Raw genomic sequence first — 22,507 nt, 5'->3', positions numbered from 1 at the left:
TCAAGTTCAGGAGCATCCTTGATTTGGCAGAAGCTGGGAGGATGTCCTGTGAATGAATGCAAGTTCCAAGCTGCCAGGCTAAGGCATGGTGCCCTCCACTTACCAATCTAGATTGCGCGGTATTCTGCTCCCCACCTGACCCAATGCAGAGCTGGAGAGAGCTCTAGAGCATCTCTCTCAATTAATCATGAAACCTCGGCTCCCCACAGGCTCCCCACAGGCCCGGGACCCCATCCTCCAGGAATCTCGTGGGCAGGTGGGCTGCTGCTCCTTCCCCCCACGGGCCCCTTGGGCGCGCCTGCCCCGCCCCACGCCTTTGTTCCCGGCGAGCCGCCTCGGGCAGTTCCCTGGCGGCGGCGACGCGTGCGTCCCCGAGGCTAATGCAGAGCGCAGGACCCGTTGTCCTCCCCGACCCTCTCAGCACTCTTCCCTGGCCCGATTACCGGCCTCCCCCGCCCCCCACCCTCCGGTCCGTTTCCGGCAGCGAGCCGGAGTGGGCACTGCCAGCACCAGGGCGCGGACCCGGGAGGCGGCGTCGCGGGGGACGGGAGAGCGAGGTAGGTGCGGCCGGGGGCCGGCAGGAGGGGACGCGGCGGCGTCTTAGGGACGCCGCGGTCCCCCGCGGGACCCGGCTTTTCTGGCTGCGTGTGCTTGGCTCGGGCGGCTGGGGGCGCGCCCGTTAGGTGTGCGAGCGGCTGCAGGCATGCGGGGGGCGCAGCTTTGTGCATTCCCCCGCGCGGGGCCGGGTGCGCGCTTGTGCGCGCCGCGGTGACGGTGCAGGCAGCTGGGCGGGCTGCGAGGAAACCCCGCCGCCGAGGAGGAGGGGGCTTGGGTCCGGATGGAGCCGCGAGGACGCGCAGGCAGGGTGAGCGGCCAGGACTGACGGTTGACATTCCGTCCACGTCGGAGAGTAAGCCCGGGGCGCCAGGCGGCAGAAGGTCAGTGGGTCCGGGGCTGAGTTGTAATTCCATAGCCAACCTGGATCAGGGCGTTAAGTCCTGGGCATGATTGAATAGGGAACTGGGGTAAATGTTTTGAGTGTGAATGTGTGTTTGCAATGAGAAATCCAGCACGTACGATGTGTGTGAGCGCAGAGCGATTCAGCGTACTGGGTTGCTGGGGAGGTGGGGTGACTGTCTCAGAAATCCGTGCGGGGTGGGGCATTGCACACACACATCCATGTAGAGGGGTGTGTGTGCGTGAGATGCTGTTCAGCTTCTGTCAAAGTCACTGGCAAGTGGTGGAGGTCCAGGTGGGGGTGTGTTTACAGGTAGCGTTGGAGGGAAAAAGCCAGGAACCCCAGGAGGACCCTGTGGCTAGACTGGGTTGGGTTTTTTTTTTTTTTTTCCTCCCTGAAAGGACATTATCCTCACCCCATCCTCATTCCAGACTGTGCCTGTGGCAGAGAGGGCAGAGAGGGGACTAGGGTGGTGGGTGCTGGCTGAGAGGCCTTTGTGGACCTTTGGGGTAAGGCCAACCTCCTAATTTCTGAAGGCTTTGGGTGGGTGGGCGTGGGATGCCAGCCCGGGGTGGGGGTCTAGGGAAGGTGTGTGTTCAGGGGACCCTGGGAATCTGTGTAGGCTCCACTTTGGCTCTGTCATCACCAGACATGACCTGGGGACTGGTGATGGAGGGGGTATCCTCTCCCCTCATCTGTTTTCTGTAGCTTTCCAACACCCATTCTTAATACCCTTCCCAGAAGACCTGCAGGACATTTGCATGCAAGTGGGGTTTGGGTTCTGAATGTCGGGGATCTGCCTCTGTTGAGGGGCCCCCTCAGGGCAACCTTGTCAGGTATAATAGGGCTGGCCTGGGCTGGGCGCCAGGGCTCTTGGGTTATTTTCAGGTTTTGTGATCCTGGGGCCAACCAGTAAGCCCCAGGGGCCTCAGATTCCCATAGAGAGGGGAGAAGGCATGCTCCCCTCCCCCGTTCTGCCTGCTGGCAGGTGAGGAATAAACAGAAAGCTAGCACAGCAGCCTGGGCTGGGAGGCTGGGAGTGACTTGCGGGGTGTGAGGTCCTGAGCAGTGATTTTGCCCCAGGAAAGCCCCAGCACACCTTTGTGACTTGGGCAGGAGTTGGGGGAGGCTCTGTCCTCACCCCTAAACAGGTGGGCTGGTTCTTTGAGTACAGAGGTGGGGTGGGGTTTCTGCTAGATTTGGCAGCTCAGGCTTCAGAAAGCTGCCTCAGGTTCCCCTCCCACCAAGATGTTGATGAGTGGGGGTGAGGTGGAGTTTGGGGGATCAGGTGGGAGGTGAGATGAGGGCCTTGGGCTGAAGAGGGGCAGCACAACTTTCCAGTCCCTGCTTTTGAAGTTTCTGGGCAAAGGCAGATGCTGAGCTTGGGTAGGGTCAGGCAACGTCTAGCTGGGACTCCTGCTCAGCCTGGGTGTTGAGATAATGTGGTGGGAGGTGGCCTCAGTTCCACCCTCACAGCCCTCCTCTCCCTCTTCCCCGTGCACCTGCTTGAATTGAGTGTGGCTGAGACACAGTGGTTCCGAATGGCGTGAATCTTGAGGGAAAGGGACCATGGATGGCCAGTGGTGGAGGTGGCAGCAGAGAGCAGTGGTCAAGCATGAAGGCTCTGTTGTCACACAGACCTGGGTTTCTGACCCAACTCCACCCCCCACTAGCTGCATCTCCATCTGCATTTCCCCCAAAGAAGAGCCTGAGGTAGACTTGTGCGCTAATGGTTTATTTGGGAAGTGGTCTCAGGAAACAGTAACGGAGGCAAGAGGAATGAAGGAGAGAAAGAGAAAGCAACACACAAGGATGCACTATTTTTATTATCAGCACCACCAGCCACCTGCACTCTCTCCTGGGTGGTCTTCTGAGAAGCCTTATGGGAAGTGCTTTGCAACTGCCCTCTTGGGGGAAGAAATGGGGAAGCAATTATCCTTCAGTTCCACCCCCCTTGGGCAAGGGTGCCTCCAAGGTGTGCTTCCAGGTTGCACATGGGGTGAGGGCTGAGTGGGTGCCAGTGGGCATCCCACACTTCAAGGTCAGAGAGGGCCTTGCATGACCAAGATGAGGTGCTGGCAGGTTGTACCCATAAGATGCTGTTTGGAGCCTGCAGGGAACTGTCACTGCAGAAGTGGCTGGAGTAAGAGTTGGGCCCGAAGGTCTTAAGAGGTGCACTGAGATGCCCTTCGGCAAATTACCTAACTTCTCTGAGCCTCAGTTTCCTTATCTGGGTGTTGTGAGAACACAGCACTGGGTGGATAGCAAGGGCTCCATACTGAGTACTTCTGTATATTCAGGAAGATGGCACGTCTTGGGAGTTTAAATATTCATTGACTCAAGTGGAGGAGGAGAGTGAATGAGAAGACCCCTAAAGGCCCTGGCCTGGTTGTAGAATCAGGAGCTCCAGGGCCAGGCCCCTGACCTGGCTGGTGCCTCCTGGGGCTGTGCCCAGTTTCCCAGACTCCAATGTTTCTGTTTTGCTGTCTGTGAACTAGAGCCAGCAATGCCCTGCCATGGCCTGGCTGCTCAGATGTGTCTCTCCTTGCGTGCAGCCCCCAGGAGGACATGGGAGCCCAGCAGTGGGCAGAGGAGGATGTGGGGAGCAGGCAGCTCGGAAGCAGGTACTTGAAGCAGGAGTGGAGGGAGGGTGGATGCTGGCGTTTGGAGCTGGCAGATGGTCGTGGGCGGTGGCCTGGGCCACAGTCAGTGGGGAGGACAAGGCATGAAGGGGGAGGAGAGTGGGTTGGCAGAAGGTGGCTGAGAATGACAGAGGGACTAGGGCTGTGGGGTGAGCTGAGCAGGCTTGGTGCCTGGGGAATAGGGATGTCTGGTATGGTGGTGGTGGTGCAGGCTGGGTCTGTGGGGGAGCGATGGGGGAGCATGAGAGAAGGGAAGGCAGTGGTTGAGGATGAGTTGGAGGTCCTGGGGCATAAGCTGGGGCAGGCTTCATAATTCAGGGTCCAGCACCCACAAGCTTTCTCATTTCCTTTCTTATATGTGCACCTGCTACTCTAGCACCGTCCCCCCACCCCCCAAGCAGGGGAGGTGCTGTCTGCAAACACTTAGGTCCTGTTGTGAGCCGGCGATTGGAAGAGGTGCAGCCGTGTCTCTGCAAAGGCCTGTTGCCATGGTGCCCTGGTGGCCCTTGTCTCACTGTACTCTCCCATCTCTGAGCAACAGGCCACCCGCTCAGGGGGAGGTTGCGTGGTGGGAAGGCGTCCAGCTGCCTCTTGTTCATGCACAGACAGCTCAGGCTGGCACTACAAAGGTCACCGAGTCCATCTCTCGGCCGGCAGACAAGGTCACATCCAGCTGAGGCTGGGGAGGTGCAGCTGCCACTTTGTCTATATTTATTTAGTCATTTAAAGACTACTCTGACCTCTGCAATTTGGGGCCTCTTTTGTTTTTAATACACTTAGTAAAAAATAAAAACAGAAATACAAGCCTATCCATTTACTCTCCTTTGGGCATCTTTGTGGAGCCAGATGACACTCTTTTCTTGCCCACACCGCTTTCAATGCTTTGATGCTGTTTCTCTAGCTGGAAGTCCTACCTCATGTCTGATGTCAGCCTGCCATGCTGCACTTGGTTGGTTTTTGTTCATTTGTTTGTTGCTCTGCTTGCCATAACCCTTCAGTCCCTCCCTATGCTATAAGGGGATTCCTCTCCACCTTCTCAGGATGTGAAGCAGGTGGGGTGCTAAGGCAAGGATTGTGCCCGAGACAGAGGCTGTGCTGAGCTGCTGGCTTCCTGTGCTCCGCTTCTGGGCTTGCAGCTTGCTCTCAGGGCTGAGTGGTGGCCTACCGCCTTCCCTCGTTCAGATCCAGGGTTGTCAGTCTCCTTCCTGGATCATGCTGGACATGCCGGCTGGGTCCAGCCAAGTCTGGGTCAGCAGATGGCAGCAGGAGTGGGCCCCTAGGGGACCCCTGCTGATGAGACGGCTGATGATGAGCAAGAGCAGGGGGGCATGTGAGGTCAGCCTGCACGTGTGTGCACATCTGTGCTTGGTGTGCACAAGTGTCCTTGGAGGGCTTGTTTCTGAATTCCTGGTACACGGCTGTGTGTGGCTGCATGTGGGTCTTCTGAGAATGTCTGTGTGTGTGCTCTCTGTTGTGTTCCCTGGCTTGTTCGTGGGCATCTTTCTCTGGTTATGTGTTGGACATCCACTGGGCACTCTCCCGGTTCCTTGGAAGTATGCCTGGCTCGATGGCAGGGGACACTTTATCCCAGCAGGATTTCCTGGCCCTCGGGGTCTCTCTGAGTCTTCTGTCCTGCCCAGCCCTGCCCTTCCTCCAGGTTTCCCTTCCCAGTCCTTTCTTCTGGATGTTGCTGCCCTGAAGAAGTTACTTCTTCCTCACTGGCTCTGTGGGCAGCCACTGCCTTGGGATAAGGCCTAGGGAGGGGCAACCAGTCCAATCTCCAGCCCCAGCCTCCTGAGCTCTGAGCTGAGGGTAATAGGGGGATGAGTCAAGGATGGCTGCAGTGGGTGGGCAGAAGCTGGGCTGCGTCTCAGCATGCTTTAGGGAAGTGTGTGCCTCCCACCCCCCATCCATTTGATCTGCCCTCAGTGACTTGGGCAACAAAGCAGCAGTGGGAAGGCCCGCTCTCACCCTGACTATCCGAACTCTCTTACCTGGTAGCTGGGGCTGATGTAGTTTCTGATGGGGAGCAGAGTGGTCTCTTGACTCCAGGCATCCCACTGGAGACCTCAGCCTCTGCATAATTCATGTCATCAGAATCACTTACATTTATGGAGTTCTTTATGTGCCAGGCCCTGGACTACACATTTAATATGTATTAACTTAGAACAATGCTATAAGGTAGGTTCTAAAAGCATCCCCATTTTATGAAGAAATAGAAGCTCAGAGAGGTTTGGTTACTTCCACAAGGTTGCACAGCTAGTAAATGATGGAGCTGGGATATGAACTTGGGTCTGTTCTTTGCACTTGCAGCTGTTTCCTCCACTCTTGACAAAGCTGGACCAATCTCATCCTTCTGGTTTCTCCCCCTCAGAGTCTGGCTTAGCTCATCCCCTCTAAACAGGGCTCCTGTTCTGGTTTGCTAAAGCCACCAAAATGCAAAATACCAGGAATGGATTGGCTTTTACAATGGGGGTTTATTAGTTCACAAATTTACAGTTCTAAGGTGATGAAAATGTCCAAATTAAGGCATCAAGAAGTAGATATCTTCTTTGAGGAAAAGGCCAATGGCATTTGGAACACCTCTGTCAGCTGGGAAGGCACGTGGCTGGCATCTTCTGGTCCTTGGCTCCCAGGTTGCGTTGCTTTCAGCTTCTGTTTCCAGTGGCTTTCTCCTTAAGCATGTGTAGTTCTCATTTAGCTTCTCAGGGACAAACTGGGCTTCATCGTTTAGCTTAGCATCTCCATATGTTTGGGTCTGTGTTGGCTCTCTTAAGGACTCCAGTGAACTAATTAAGACTCACCTTGAATGGGTGGGGCCACACCTCCATGGAAATAATCTAATCAAATGGTCCCACCCATAATTGAGTGGGTCACATCTTCATGGAAACAACCTAATCAAAAGATCCCTCCCACAATAAGTCTGTACCCACAAGATTTGATTAAAAGAACATGGCTTTTCTGGGGTGCATAATAGATTCAATCCAGCACAGTTCCCTACCAACCCTTGTCCCATTGGGATCACATTGCCCAATTTTAAATGTCTGCATAAACTTATCCCTTTTTTATCCTCCACCTCCTCACCTCCTCCAACCGTCCCAGAGCAGGGATCTTGGCTGTCTTGTTCACTTAAATAGCTTCAGCACTAGCAGAGAGCCTGAAACAGTTGGGATGCAATAAACATTAAAAAAATTATTTTATTATAGAAAAATCATGTATAAAATACAGAGTTCCTATATACCACCCTATCATATACACCTTGTATTAGTATAGTATATATGTGTATATAGATATGTTTCAGTTCATGAAAGATCATTTTAAATATTATACTATTAGCTATAGTCCATGGTTTACTTTAGAGTTCATTGTTTGTGTTTTACTCCTATGGATTTTTAAAAAAATTATTCTAGTTACATATATATATATATATATATATATATATATATATATATATATATATGGATAACCCCAAATCTCCCCTTTTAACCATATTCAAAAGTATATTTCAGTGCTATGCTATGTTATGCTACCATCACCACCATCCATTACTAAAACTTTTCCATCTCCCCACATAGGAACTCTGTACAATTTAAGCATTAACTCCCCATTCCCTGTCCCCCCCCGGCCCTGGGTAACCTATATCGTTCATAGATTCTGACTCTATGAATTTGCTTATTCTAGTTATTTCATATGAGTGAGATCATACAATATTTATCCTTTTGCGTCTGATTTATTTCTCTCAACATGATGTTTTCAAGGTTCATCCATGTTGTAGCATGTATCAGAACTTCATTCCTTTTTAGGGTTGAAAAATATTCCATTGTGTGTATATTTCACATTATGTTTAATCATTCATCAGTTGACAGACACTTGGGTTGCTTCTACCTTTTGGCAATTATGAATAATGCTGCTATGAACATTGGTGTGCAAAATCTTTTCAATTCTCTGCTTTCAATTTTTTTTGCGTATATACCTAGAAGTGGAATTTCTGGGTCAAATGCTGATTCTATATTTAACTTTCTGAGGAACCACCAAACTGTTTTCCACAGTGGCTGTCCCATTTTACATCCCCACCAACAATGAATGAGTGTTCCTATTTCTCTACATCCTCTCCAACACATGTACTTTTTCTTTTTTTTAAAATAGTAGCCATGCTAGTGTGTGTGAAATGGTATCTCATTGCGGTTTTAATTTGCATTTCCCTAATGGTTAATGACGTTGAGCATCTTTTCATGTGCTTTTTGGCCATTTGTATATCTTCTTTGGGGAAGAATCTTTTGCCCATTTAAAAATTGTGCTGTTTGTCTTTTTGTTGTTGAGTTGTAGGATTTCTTTATTCTTTATATATTTCTTTATATATTCTGGATATTAAACCCTTATTGGATATGTGGTTTCCAAATATTTTCTCCCATTGTGTAGGTGGTTGTTTTACTCTCATGATAAAGTCCTTTGATGCACAAAAGTTTTTAATTTGATGAGGTCTATTTATCTATTTTTTCTTTTGTTGCTTGTGCTTTGGGTGTAAAGTCTAAACGCCATTGCCTAACACAAGGTCCTGAAGATGGTTCCCTGTGTTTTTTTTCTAGGAGTTTTATAGCTCTGGTTCTTATATTTAGGTCTTTGATCCATTTTGAATTGATTTGTGTATTTTGTGTGAGGTAAGGGTCCACCTTCATTCTTTTGCATATGGACATCCAGTTCTCCCAACACCATTTGTTGAAGCGACTATTCTTTCTCAGTTGTGTAGACTTGGCTCCCTTATCAAAGGGTGCACATGTATATATCACATTATCAAAGGCCATAAATATGAGGGTTGATTTCTGAGCTCTCAATTCTATTCTGGAGAGGGCGGGGTAAGACGGCAGAGTGGTGAGGTGTAGGTTTTAGTTACTCCTCCAGGGCAGTAGGTAGAAAGCCAGGAACTGTATGGACCAGACACAGCAGAGCAATTTGACTTTGGGCATGCTTCATACAACTGACGAACACGTGGAATAGCTGAGATCAGCGAAATCTGTAAGTTCTCATGGCAGGGGACCTGCGTCCCTCCCTGCCAGGCACAGTCCTGTGGGAGGAGGGGCTGTTGGTGCTGGGAACCAGGAGGGAGAACTACAGTTGCAGCTCTGATTGAAAACTCAGGCTGCTGATCAAAAACTCCAAACATAGACTGAGACCAGAACCCAGAGAATCTGGGAGCAGTCAGCCCAGTGGAGAGGAGATAGAGCTAGCAAAAACAGCAAAAGAAAAACCCCAAAATAAAAGCAGAGACTTTTTGGAGTTCTGGTGAACATAATATGGAGAAGGGCAGGGCTCAAACAGAATCAGGCACATATGCAAATCCAGAGGGTGAGGACCCTTGTCTGAAGAGCCGTTTTCTCTGCTTGCTTGATTGTTCCTTAATAGCCCTAAACTCCTTGTCTCTTAGCATTTCAATAGCCCATTAGATCTGCAAGGAGGGCCCTTCTTTTTCTTTTTCTTTCTTTTTTGTTTTTTTTTAAATCTTTTTCTTTTTTTCTAAAACAATTACTCTAAGAAGCCCATTACAGAAAACCTCAAAGACTTGCAATTTGGGCCCAGGCAAGAGCAGAGCTAAGGTAGCTCCGAGAGACAAAGCAATAAGTCTAGTGGCTGAGAAAATTCACTAAACACCATAACTTCCCAAGAGAAAGGGGTCGTCCCCTTACAGCCACCTTCCCAGTGGGCTGGGAACATTCCTGCCTGGTGCCAGTACCACAGCCCAGAGCTGCGCCAAACAACCCAGTGTGATGGGAAGTGTTTCCAGCAACACATGCACACGCCACAATATCTGGTGTGGACAAGACCCTTATGCTCACCCGTGGCTAATTGTCCCAGAGCTGGGAAGGCAGAGCTGTGTGAAAAGGGGGGAAATTAACATGTCCCTTTCAGCAGGCTGGGAATTCCCCTACATGCTCTGCAGCCCAGAACTTCCGTTGGGGGATGGCACTCACCTATGACGTAGCACAGTCTTCCCTCAGCAGAGGCCCTGGGAGGGCATGGCTTGGAAGAGGGACGACTTGCAAGTCCCAGGGACCATATGCCAATACCAAGGACTTGTGGGTCAGTGGCAGAGACAAACTGTGGTGAGACTGAACGGAAGGATTAGACTATTGCAACAGCTTTAAATCTCCAGGAACACCTGAGAGATTTGATTATTAAACCTGCCCTCCCTCCCTAACTGCTGACACACGCCCCACATTCAGGGCGGGCAGCGCCAACTACACGCAAACTTGGTGCATCAATTGGACCCCCACAAGACTCAGACCCCCACTCGCCACAAAGACAAAATTGGCAAGAACTGGCTTGAGGGGAAAAGGTGGCTTGTGGATGCCACCTGCTGGTTAGTTAGAGAAAGTATACTCCACCAAGCTATAGATCTGAAAAATTAGAGATAAGTGTTTGAATCAGTCTACATGTCCTAAAAGAGCCCTATCAAGATAAGCAAATGCCAAGAGGCCAAAAACAACAGAAAATTTTAAAGCATATGAAAAAACCAGATGATATGGATAACCCAAACCCAAACACCCAAATCAAAAGATCAGAGAAGACACAGTACTTGGAGCAATTAATCAAAGAACTAAAGGCAAACAATGAGAGCATGGCACAGGATATAAAGGACATGAAGAAGACCCTAGAAGAGCATAAAGAAGAAATTGCAAGTGTACATAAAAAAATAGATGATCTTATGAAAGTAAAAGAAACTGTCGACCAACTTAAGATTCTGGATACTCATAGTACAAGACTAGAGGAAGTTGAACAACGAATCAGCAGAACCGCAGAATGGAAAACGAAAGAATAAAAGAAAGAATGGGGAAAAAATCGAGAAAATTGAAATAGGCCTCAGGGATATGATAGATAACATAAAACATCCAAATATAAGACTCATTGGTGTTCCAGAAGTGGAAGAGAAGGGTAAAGGTCTAGGAAGAATATTCAAAGAAATTGTTGGGGAAAACTTCCCAAACCTTCTAAAAAACATAAATGCACAAATCATAAATGCCCAGCAAACTCCAAAAAGAATAAATCCAAATAAACCCACTCCAAGACATATTCTGATCAGATTGTAAAATGCTGAAGAGAAGTAGCAAGTTCTGAAAGCAGCAAGAGAAAAGCAATTCACCACTTGCAAAGGAAACAACATAAGACTAAGTAGTGACTACTCAGCAGCCACCATGGAGGCAAGAAGGCAGTGGCATGACATATTTAAATTCTGAGAGAGAAAATTTGCCAACCAAGAATTCTTTATCCAGCAAAGCTCTCCTTCAAATTTGTGGGAGAGCTTAAATTTTTCACAGACAGACAAATGCTGAAAGAATTTGCTAACAGACCTGCCCTACTTGAGATACTTAAGGAGCCCTACCGACAGAGAAACAAAGAAAGGAGGGAGAGATGTGAAGAAAGGTTCAGTACTAAAAAGATTCAGTATGGGTATGTTAAAGGACATTGAGAGAGGGAAAAAATATATCTGACAAACATAAACCAAAGGATAGGATGGCTGATTCAATAAATGCCTTCACAGTAATAACATTGAATGTTAATGGGTTAAACTCCCCAATTAAAAGATACAAATTGGCAGAATGGATAAAAAAATATGAACCATCAATATGTTGCAAAAAAGAGACTCATCTTAGACATAGGGACACAAAGAAATTGAAAGTGAAAGGATGGAAAAAATATTTCATGCAAGCTACAGCCAAAAGAAAGCAGGAGTAGCAATATTAATCTCAGATGAAATAGACTTTAAATGCAAGGATGTTATGACAGACAAAGAAGGCCACTACATTGCTAATAAAAGGGGCAATTCAACAAGAAGAAATAACAATCATAAATGTTTATGCACCCAATCATGGTGCCACAAAATACATGAGACAAACACTGGCAAACTAAAGGAAACAATTGATGTTTTCACAATAATTGTGGGAGATTTCAACACATCACTGTCTCCTGTAGATAGATCAACCAGACAGAAGACCAATAAGGAAATTGAAAACTTAAACAATCTGATAAATGAATTTGATTTAACAGACATACATAGAACATTACATCCCAAATCACCAGGATACGTATTCTTCTCTAGTGCTCATGGAACTTTCTCCAGAATAGATCATATGCTGGGATATAAAACAAGCCTCAATAAATTTAAAAAAACTGAAATTATTCAAAGCACATTCTCTGACCACAATGGAATCCAATTAGAAGTCAATAACCATCAGAGGCTTAGAAAATTCACCAATACCTGGAGATTAAACACCACACACCTAAACAAACAGTGGGTTAGAGAAGAAATAGCAAGAAAAATTGCTAAATATATAGAGACAAATTAAAATGAGAACACAATGTATCAAAACCTATGGGATGTAGCAAAAGTGGTACTGAGAGGGAAATTTATAGCACTAAATGCATACATCAAAAAGGAAGGAAGAGCTAAAATCAACAAACTAATGGAGCAATGGAAGAAGCTAGAAAATGAACAGCAAACCAATCCTAAACCAAGTAGAAGAAAAGAAATAACAAGGATTAAAGCAGAAATAAATGACACAGAGAACAAAAAAAAGAGAGAATAAATAACACCAAAAGTTGGTCTTTAAGAAGAGCAACAAGATTGACAAGCCCCCAGCTAGACTGACAAAATAAAAAAGAGAGAAGACCCATATAAACAAAATAATGAATGAGAAAGGTGACATTACTGCGGATCTCAAAGAAATTTAAAAAAAATTATAAGAGGATACTATGAACAACTGTATGCCAACAAACTGGATAATGTAGAGGAAATGGACAATTTCCTGGAAACATGAACAACCTAGACTGACCAGAGAAGAAACAGAAGACCTCAACCAACCAATCACAAGCAAAGAGATCCAATCAGTCATCAAAAAACTTCCCACAAATAAATGCCCAGGGTCAGATGGCTTCACAGGGGAGTTCTACCAAAATTTCCAAAAAGAACTGACACCAGTCTTACTTAAACTCTTTCAAAACATTGGAGAAAATGGAACACTACCTAACACATTTTATGAAGCTAAGTGTTTCCATGGAGATGTGATTTAATCAACAGTGAGTGAAACATTTGATTGGATTATTTCCATGGAGATATGGGCCCCGTCCATACAGGGTGGGTCTTGATTTAATTGCTGGAGCCCTACAAAAAAAGCTCACAAATAGAAGGACCTCAGAGCAGCTAAGAGTGACATTTTGGAGAGCAGTTACAGCCAAGAGAAACATTTTGAAGATGGCCATTGAAAGTAGACTTTTGCTACTCCAGAGTTTGCCTGGGAGAAACTAAGAGAATACCCTCATATGCCTAGAGAGAAACATACTGGGAGAGAGCCATTTTGAAACACAGCCTGGGCACAAAGGAAGAAGATGCCAGCCACATGCCTTCCCAGACAACACAGGTGTTCAGATGCCATTGGCCCTTCTTCTGTGAAGGTACCGTATTGTTGACACCTTAGCTTGGACACTTTTATTGCCTTAAGTCTGTAACTGTGTAACCAAATAAACCCCCTTTATAAAAGCCAATCCATTTCTGGTATTTTGCTTAATGGCAGCATTAGCAAATGGGAACGTATGGTATATTACATTAATTGATTTTGTTGTGTCAAACCATCCTTGCATACTGGGATAAGACCACCTGATCATAGTATGTAATTCTTTTAATGTACTGTTGAATTTGGTTTGCTAGTATTTTGTTGAGGATTGTTGCATCTATGTTCATAAGAGATATTGGTCTGTAATTTTCTTTTCTTTTGGTATCTCTATCTGGCTTTGATACGAGGGTGATGTTGGCTTCATAGAATGAGTTAGGAAAAGTTAAGTAGGATTAATGTTAATTCTTTTTGGAGTGTTTGGTAAAATTCCTCTGTGAAGCCATCTGGTTCTGGAGTTTTCTTTATTTGGGAGGCTTTTGATTACTAATTCAATTCTATATTAGATATTCTATTTCTTCTTTAGTCAGTATATGTAGTTTGTGTGTTTCTAGGAATTTGTCCATTTCATTAGGTTATTTAATTTTTTGGTGTACAGCTGTTCATAGTATGCTCTTATAGTCCTTTTTATTTCTGTTGGGTCAGTAGTAATATCCCCTTTTTCATTTCTGATTTTAGTTATTTGTGGCCTCTATCTTTTTTTCTTTTCAGTCTAATGAAATGTTTGTCAATTTAATAGATCTTTCCAAAGAACCAAATTTTGATTTTGTTGATTCTATTTTTTCCAACTACATATTGTAATTTTTTTTCCTTTTTTAAAATGCAAGTTTATTGAGGATATGTTCACACACCACACAGTTCATCCAAAGTATATGATCAGTGGCTCCCAGTATCATCAAATAGTTGTGCAATTATTACCACAATCAATTCTAGAGCATTTTCATTACTCCAGTAATAATAATAAGGTAAAATAAGAATACAAAAGAAAACCCCAAACATCCCATACCCCTCCCCCCCACTGTTCCATTGTTGACCCCTAGTACTGGTGTGGTACGTTTGTTACTGTCAATGAAAGAATATTACAATATTACTGTTAATTATAGTCCATAGTTTGCAATAGGTACATTTTCTCCCATATACCACTCTATCATCAATTCCTTGTAATAGTGTTGTACATTTATTCTAGTTCATGAAAGAACTTCTTTATATTTATACAGTTAATCACAGTCATTGTGCACCACAAGATTCACTGTGTTATACATTTTCATGTTTTCACCTCTAGCTTTCCTTCTGGTGACGAACTTGACTCTAAACCACCCCTTTCAATCACATTCACTCACAATTCAGCACTATTAATTATACTCACAATAACAATGCTACCATCACCTCTATCTGTTTCCAAATGTCTAGGTTCAACCTAGTTAAACATTCTGTACATATTAAGCAACTGCTCCCCATTCTCTAGCCTTATTCTACCCCTGGTAAACCTATATTCTAGATTTTATATCTATGAATTTACATATTATAATTAATTCATATTAGTGAGATCATGCAATTTTTGTCCTTTTGTGTTTGATTTATTTCACTCAACATTATGTCTTCAAGGTTCATCCATGTTGTTGCATGCTTCAGGACTTCATTCCTTTTTAGGGCAGAATAATATTCCATTGTATGTTTATACCACATTCTGTTTATCCATTCATCCATTGATGGACACTTCGGTTGTTTCCATCTTTTGGCAATTGTGAATAATACTACTATGAACATCAGTGTGCAGATATCTGTTTGCTTCCCTGCTTTCAGATCCTCTGGGTACATGCCGAGTAGCAGAATTGCCGGATCATAGTGCAACTCTCTACTTAGCCTTCTGAGGAAACGCCAGATTGTCCTCCACAGCGGCTGTACCGGTTTACATTCCCACCAGCAGTGAATACGTGTTCCTCTTCCTCCACACCCTATCCGACCCTGGTAGTTACCTGTTTGTTTAATAGCGGACATTCTAGTAGGGGTGAGATGATATTTCATTGCGGTTTTGATTTGCATTTCCCTAATAGCTAGTGAAGCTGAGCTTCTTTTCATGTGCTTTTTAGCCATTTGTATTTCCTCTTTGGAAAAATGTTTTTCATGTCTTTTGCCCATTTTTTAATTGGGTTGTTTGTCTCTTTATTATTGATTTGTAGGATTTCTTTGTATATTCTGGGTATCAAACCTGATCAATTATGTTGTTTCCAAATATTTCTCTGACTGAGTCGGCTGCCTTTTCACCATTTTGATAAAAGTCCTTTGAAGCACAGAAGTATTCAATTTTGAGGAGGTCCCATTTATCTAGTTTTTCTTTCATTGCTTAATTCTATTTTTAAAAATTCTTTATTTCATTTATTTCCACTGTAATCTTTATTTCCTTCCTTCTGCTCTCTTTCAATTTAGCCTGCTCTTTTTTTTTTTCTAGGTCCTCTTTTTTTTTCATATTGAGTACTTTTTTATTGTTTATAAAACAGTTTGATAGGTATAAAAGTTGAATTTGTTTTTTAAGTTCAGTTTTATTGAAATATATTCACATACCATACAATCATCCATGGTATACAATCAACTGTTCACGGTATGATCATATAGTTATGCCTTCATCACCACAATCTGTTTCTGAACATTTTCCTTACATCAGAAAGAATCAGAATAAGAATAAAAAATAAAAGTGAAAAAAGAACACCCAAACCATCCCCCCCATCCCACCCTATTTGTCATTTAGTTTTATCCCCATTTTCTACTCATCCATCCATCCACTAGATAAAGGGGGTGTGATCTACAAGGTTTTCACAATCACACTGTCACCCCTTGTAATCTACATTATTATATATTCGTCTTCAGGAGTCCAGACTGCTGGGTTGGAGTTTGGTAGTTTCAGGTATTTACTTCTAGCTATTCCAATACATTAAAACCTAAGAGGTGTTATCTATATAGTGCATAAGAATGTCCACCAGAGTGACCTCTCGACTCCATTTGAAATCTCTCAGCCACTGAAACTATTTCGTCTCATTTTGCATCCCCCTTTTGGTCAAGAAGATGCTCTCAGTCCCATGATGCTGGGACCAGATTCATCCCTGGGAGTCATATTCTGCATTGCCAGGGAGATTTACACCCCTGGGAGTTGGGTCCCACGTAGAGGGGAGGGCAATGAGTTCACCTGTCGAGGTGGCTCAGTTAGAGAGAGAGAAGGCCACATCTGAGCAACAAAGAGGTACTCGGGGGGAGATTCTTAGGCACAATTATATGCAAGTTTAGCCTCTCCTTTGCAGTAACGAGCTTCATAAGGGCAATTCCCATGATCGAGGGCTCAGCACATCAAACCGCCAGTCCCAATGTTTGTGACAACATCAACACCAGTCCAGGTGAGGAAGTCCAACACTTCTGCACCTTCCCCCAGCTCCTCGGGGCTGGGGGGGGGGGCGTCCTCCTATTTTTGAGGGTCGGTCTCTGATCTGAGATCTTTCCTCTCTTTTAATGTAAGAATATAGAGCTATAAGTTTCCCTCTCAGCACTGCCTTTGCTGCATCCCATAAATTTTGGTATTTTGTTTTCATTTTCATGAATATCTTCACCTTAAGATATTTCCTAATTTCTCTTGTGATTTCTTCTTTGACCTATTGATTGTTTAAGAGTTCATTGTTTAATTTCCACATATTTGTGAATTTTCCATTTCTCCCTCTGTTATTGATTTTAAGTTTCATTACATTGTGGTTGGAGAAGATACATTGTGTGATTTCAATATTTTTGAATTTACTGAGACTTATTTGTGACCTAAGATATGGTCTATCCTGGAGAATGATCCATGTGCACTAGAGAAGAATGTGTATTCTGCTGCTGTTGGGTGAAGTGTTCTATATGTCAGTTGGGTCTAGTTGGTTTAGAGTATCATCTGAGGGGAAAGCATCCCAAGAATGAGAGCCAGGCAGAAGCTCTGTCACCTTTTCTTACCTAGCCTTGGAGGTTACCTAGCATTACTTCTGCCATAGTTGTAGATCTTAACAGATTCAAGGGGAGGGAACATAGAATCCACTTCTCAATGGAGGGGTGTCAGTGTCAAATTGTAAGAAAAGCTTTAGGGTGGGAGACATATTGGTGTGGCCATCTTTGGAAAATAGTGTTACTAGGAGTGTGACCTTGAGCAAATTACTTAGTTTAACTCTCTGTGCCCCAATTTCCCTGTCTGTAGAATGGGTGACACTATCAATATGTAACTCATGGAATTACTTTTCTAGAAGCGAGTAGACTCTTTTTTTAAAAAAATTATTACGGTTACATATATATAACATAAAATTTCCCATTTTAATTACTTTCAAGTTTACAATTCAGTTGTGCTAATTACATTCATGATGTTGTGCTATTACCACCATCCATTAACAAAGCTTTTCCATCACCCCAAACAGAAACTCTATATTAACTAAGCGTTAGCTCTCCATTCTCTACCCTTACCCTGGCCCTTGGTAACCTGTTTTCTAATTTCTGTCTCTAAGAATTTGCATATTCTAATTATTTCATGCAAGTGAGATTGTACAATATTTATCCTTTTGTGTCTGAGTTATTTCACGCAGCATTATGACTTCAGGGTTCTTCTATGGTATAGTATGTATAAGAACTTCGTTCCTTTTTAGTGCTGAATAATATTCCACTGTATATATATATATATATATATATATATATATATATATATACCACATGTTGTTTATACATTCATCTTTTGATGGACACTTGGGTTGCTGCCACCTTTTGTCCATTGTGAATAATGCTCCATGAACATCAGTGTGCAAATATGTTTGATTCCCTGCTTTCAATTCTTTTGGATTTATATCTAGAAGTGGTATTGCCAGGTCATATGATGATTCTATATTTTATTTTCTGAGGAACTACCAAACTGTTTTCCACAGTGGCTTCATTCCCAACAACAATGAATGAGTGTTCCTATTTCTCCACATCCTTATCAACACTTATGTTCTGTTTTGTAATAATAAGCATTCTTGTGGGTATGAAATGGTATCTCAATGTGCTTTGATTTGCGTTTCCCTAATGGCTAATGATGTTGAGCATCTTTTCATGTGCTTTTTGGTCATTTGTTTGTATATATTCTTTAGCTCATTTTTTTAAAATTTTAATTCAATTTTATTGAGATGTATTCACATACCATGCAGTCATACAAAGCGTACAATCAATTGTTCACAGTACCCTTATATAGTTGTGTGTTCATCACCAAAATTAATTTTTGAACATTTTCATTACCACACACACACGAGAGTAATAAGAGTAAAAATTAAAGTGAAAAAGAACAATTAAAGTAAAAAAGAACACTGGGTGCCCCCCCCCCCCCATTTTTCTACTCATCCATCCATACACTGGACAGAGGGGAGTGTGGTCCATATGGCTTTCCCAATCATGTGTCACCCCTCATAAGCTACATTGTTATATAATCGTCTTCAAGATTCAAGGGTTCTGGGTATATTTTGTGTAAGAGTGCCCACCAGAGTGACCTCTCAACTTTTGGAATCTCAGCCACTGAAACTTATTTCATTCATTTCACATCCCCCTTTTGGTCAAGAAGATGTTCTCCATCCCACGATGCCAGGTCTAGATTCCTCCCCTGGAGTCATATTCCATGTTGCCTTGGCCCATTTTTAATTGGATTGTGTGTCTTTTTGTTGTTGAGTTGTAGGATTTCTTTATATATTTTGGATATTAAACCCTTATCAGATATATGGTTTCCAAATATTTTCTCCCAGTTTTGTCTTTTTATTTTCTTGATAAATTCCTTTGATGCACAGAAGTTTTATCTACTTTTTTTTTCTTTTGTTGCTTGTGCTTTTGGCTGGGTAGACTCTTGCTCACCAGTCTCCCTGGCCAAAACTGGAGGTACCTTATTGTCCAGAGTCCTCCTGAGTGGGGAGAGGGAGGGCCTTGAATGGAAAAGCTTTTCATTTTTTTCCAAGTCAGCCCTGCCCTCTCCAAAGGGGTGTGGGGCAGGTGTTGATAGAGATGCTGTGAGGCTGGGTTACTCCGGGCCTGGGGGAGGGGCAAGCCCCACCAGGACCCCTTATCTTTTTCCAGGGAAATCAGGAGAAGTGCATCATGTTTGAGCCCCCGGCCCTTTTTTTTTTTTAAGTGCCTGCAGGAGCTCCCTGCTTCTTCTTCTGTCTTCCTTGCTCACCTCTACCGGAGTCACTGTTCCTTTGTCAGAAGTAGGATCTCCCAGCCCACATTGCCAGGGAACTTTCCCTCAGGGCTTGCTCGACCTGATCCAAGTTGGGGCTGCAGGGGGCACAGGCAGAGCCCCGGGGTTTTCTCCAGCCTGACCTGGCAGCGTCTCGCATCAGGTGCGACCCTCATCCCGGGTCATGATTATCAATCATGGTTAAAAGCAGGGCTCTGGGTTTGAATTCTGCCACTGCTGCCTACCAGCCACGTGACCTTGGGTGAGTCCCTTATCCCTCTGAGGCTCCATTTCCTCACCAGGAAAGTGGACACAGTTGTGATAAGGATTAAGTGAAATAAACCGTATGACATGCCTGGTTCCTGACAGGTTCTCAAGAAAAGTCTGCAGTTACGCTTTCCAGATGAAGAAACTGAGATGGAGGGAGTTTAGGTGGTTGCTGCAGCTAGAACCAGGGCTAGAAGCCATGTGTTCTGACATCTAGTCATTGCTGCTGAGCCCTGCTGCGTGGAGAATCTCCCGTGCCACCCCCCCACCCTCCACCTAGTGCCTTTGCAGACGGCAGTGTGGTCTCCATCCAGGAAATACACAAGTGAGACCTCCTTTCTCCTCCTTGCACCGCCCAAACTTGCCTGCAGAGGGCGCTGCTGCCCACCTACTTGTCCAGCCCAGGGAGGAAAGAAACCCGTGAGGCTCTGCTGAGGGGGGATTGGGATTGACCCAGCTTCAAGGGGGTGGGCAGATGGAGGGAGGGAGGAGAGCTGGCTGTGTGATCTTTAGTGAGAACCCTCTTCAGACAACCCCTAGTGCCCAAGTCTTCCTAAAGATAACTTCAGAGCTCCCGGTGGTGATGGATTGAAGTGGATTTCATTTTAGCGCTTCTCAATGGGTCAGAATCATGTGGGGAATCTGTAGCTCTAGTGGATTCCCAGGTCCCATCCCAGAATGATGGAAGGGGAACTTTAGTAGCTTATGTGCCTTTAGCTCTCTGCCAGGTGCTGCTCTGATGGCTGAAGATGTATTATCTCATTTACCCCTGAGTTGGTACTATTATTATCCCCATTTTATAGATGGGGGAAGACTGAGGCACAGAGAGGTTAAGTTACTTACCCAAGGTCACACTGCAGGAAGCCCCAGGTGGTTCTCATGCCCAGGGCATTTGAGAACTACTATTTTATACTGTTGGGCCTCTTCCCTTTCTTATCTCTTTTTGCTTTCTTTTATTTGTCATTACTTTAATAGTGTTTATTGTGCTTTTTTTCTTCGACAAAGGTAAGGCATTTTCATTTCAGAAAGCTTAGAAAATTCAGAAAAGCACAAAGAAGAAAAAAACCCATGACCCATTATCCTACTCCCTAAACATAATGGCCCTGAAAATATTGTTTATCCTGCTTTTTCCTACCCAGAAATTTACTGTAACTATTTTCCCATGCTGATACATATACTCTACCATCTACTTTATCTTGGCTGCCATGTGCTGTACTGTGCCATATCCCTATAACCTATATTTAGGTTGTTTCCAGTGTTTTGCAGTTATGAGTACAATGTGCTGGGAACCCTTGAAAATACAACTTTGCAGACATCTCTGATTTTTTTCACTTGAGATGAAGTGGTATTGAAAGTGGAATTGCTAGGTTAAAAGGCATGCATATTAAAAAAAAAGTCTTTCTAACAAAGCATATTGTACCTACAGAGAAGCACACGTATTTAAATTGTACAGATTGATGAATTTCTGCAAACGTGACACACACTCATGTAAAAGCAACACCCAGATCCAAAAACAGACTGTGGCCTGCACTATACGAGCCCGCTCGGCGTGCATGTTTTTAAGGCTTCTGATTTGCATAGTCAGATTCCTTCTAGCAAAGTTATATTTTGGTCTCCCTTAGTTATCTAGGACTGAAGCCCAAACCCTGCCTAAAAGCAGAGCAGAAAGAAGAAACTGCTAGAGTCAGGCTGTGAGAGAGAGACCCTGCTCCTCCCTTTCTGGGGCAAGACAGACTTCCCTCCAGGGTAGGGAGGTTCCAGGACTGGAATCAGGCATCAGTTTGAGCTCTAGACAGTTTAAGAAGATTTTAAAGGAATGAGCCTTTGTACCTTTTTCAGTCTATAGCCAATTATTGCCAGTAGCTCTTGGTGGACTGGCATTACTGAATAGATAAGAATGAATTGTGCAATAGTATGTCTGGGTCCTGCTCTTGGAACCCGGTTTTCACAAGCACTCCTCTTGCAATTATTTTGTCATCATCTTGCTGTTCATAACTTGTGCAATGGGAAATTCTAGCCCTTGAGGTCATGTACAGGGAAGTGAACTGTTGTCTGTAAATCACTATACAGATGTTAGATGTTGTTTTATCCTCTTCCCGAGGTGAAGATTCCTAACTGATGTGGACTTGCTGGCTCTGAGTATCCACTGCACTGTGTTTCTCTGGAGATGAGAGTTTTCTGAGTTTTCTCATTCTCTGCCATCATCCTTTATCCACACCTGGCTGATAAAGGAAGCAGAGACATATATAGCATCCCCTTTGATGAGAGGTAAACCGAAGCCCCTGAAGAATAGGGGCTCCACGGGGTTGGTACTGGGGCCAACTCATGCTGTCTGGGGTGGGGGAAGATCCCGGCTGAATGATCCAGTGCCCGCTTCTCTAGGAGCATCTGTTTCCTGAATTTCCTGTATCTGCCCCATTCCTGTGCCTGGTAAAGGAGTTTGTCTCATCTTTCAGTTCCCACTGGTGTCTGTGAGGGCAGTGCTACCCAGGCAGAGGAAACCACACTGTCTCTTCCTTCTCTCCTGTCCCCAGGAGACTGGGGACATGGTGGAGGGGCTGCTGCCAACAGGGGCCTGGCTGCCTCTCCTCCTGTGGTCCCAGCCAGCTTTCCCAGCCCCATGTACCTCTAAAGCCCATGGAAGCTGCGTGGGCTCCCTGCAGCTCTGCCCTGGGGTGGAGCTCTGGCTGCCACTTGCCTCTTCAGTGGGTCCTTCCTGAATACCCACAGGCCTCTCCCCAGGGAAGCCTGGGCCTGGGGACCCAAAGCAGGGTCTATGGAAGGGGTGAGGAGATGGGGAGTCTGCCTGGCCAGGTGTTGGAAGGACTTTCTATGTCATCTGCTCTTTCCTGGCTGCTGAGCTGAGCTTTGTGTTCAGGGCCTTAATTTCCCTTCCTGCAAAATGGGCACTGCACGAACTGGGCTTGTCTGTTCCAGAATCGGTGGCAGCTTTAATCTGGGGATTGGGATCTACTGATGTAGATCGTTGTACAGAGCAATGGCT

At 44.8% G+C, this 22,507-nt stretch overlaps 1 protein-coding gene across 1 annotated transcript in view; it reads left to right on the top strand.

Moving 5' to 3' along the window:
- The first annotated feature begins 919 nt into the window (after positions 1-919).
- The window catches only part of RAP1GAP2 (RAP1 GTPase activating protein 2), a 220,810-nt gene continuing 199,222 nt past the window's right edge, over positions 920-22,507 (top strand). Inside the window, exon 1 of the mRNA XM_037810055.1 lies at positions 920-938. The gene's annotated coding sequence lies outside the window, so the exon portion shown is untranslated. The remainder of the gene's footprint in view (positions 939-22,507) is intronic.

The sequence above is a fragment of the Choloepus didactylus genome, chromosome 18, assembly GCF_015220235.1.
Source record: "Choloepus didactylus isolate mChoDid1 chromosome 18, mChoDid1.pri, whole genome shotgun sequence".
Taxonomy (NCBI): domain Eukaryota; kingdom Metazoa; phylum Chordata; class Mammalia; order Pilosa; family Megalonychidae; genus Choloepus; species Choloepus didactylus.
The sequence above is the reverse complement of the archived record's forward strand: the minus strand, read 5'-3'. Positions and strand labels throughout refer to the sequence as shown.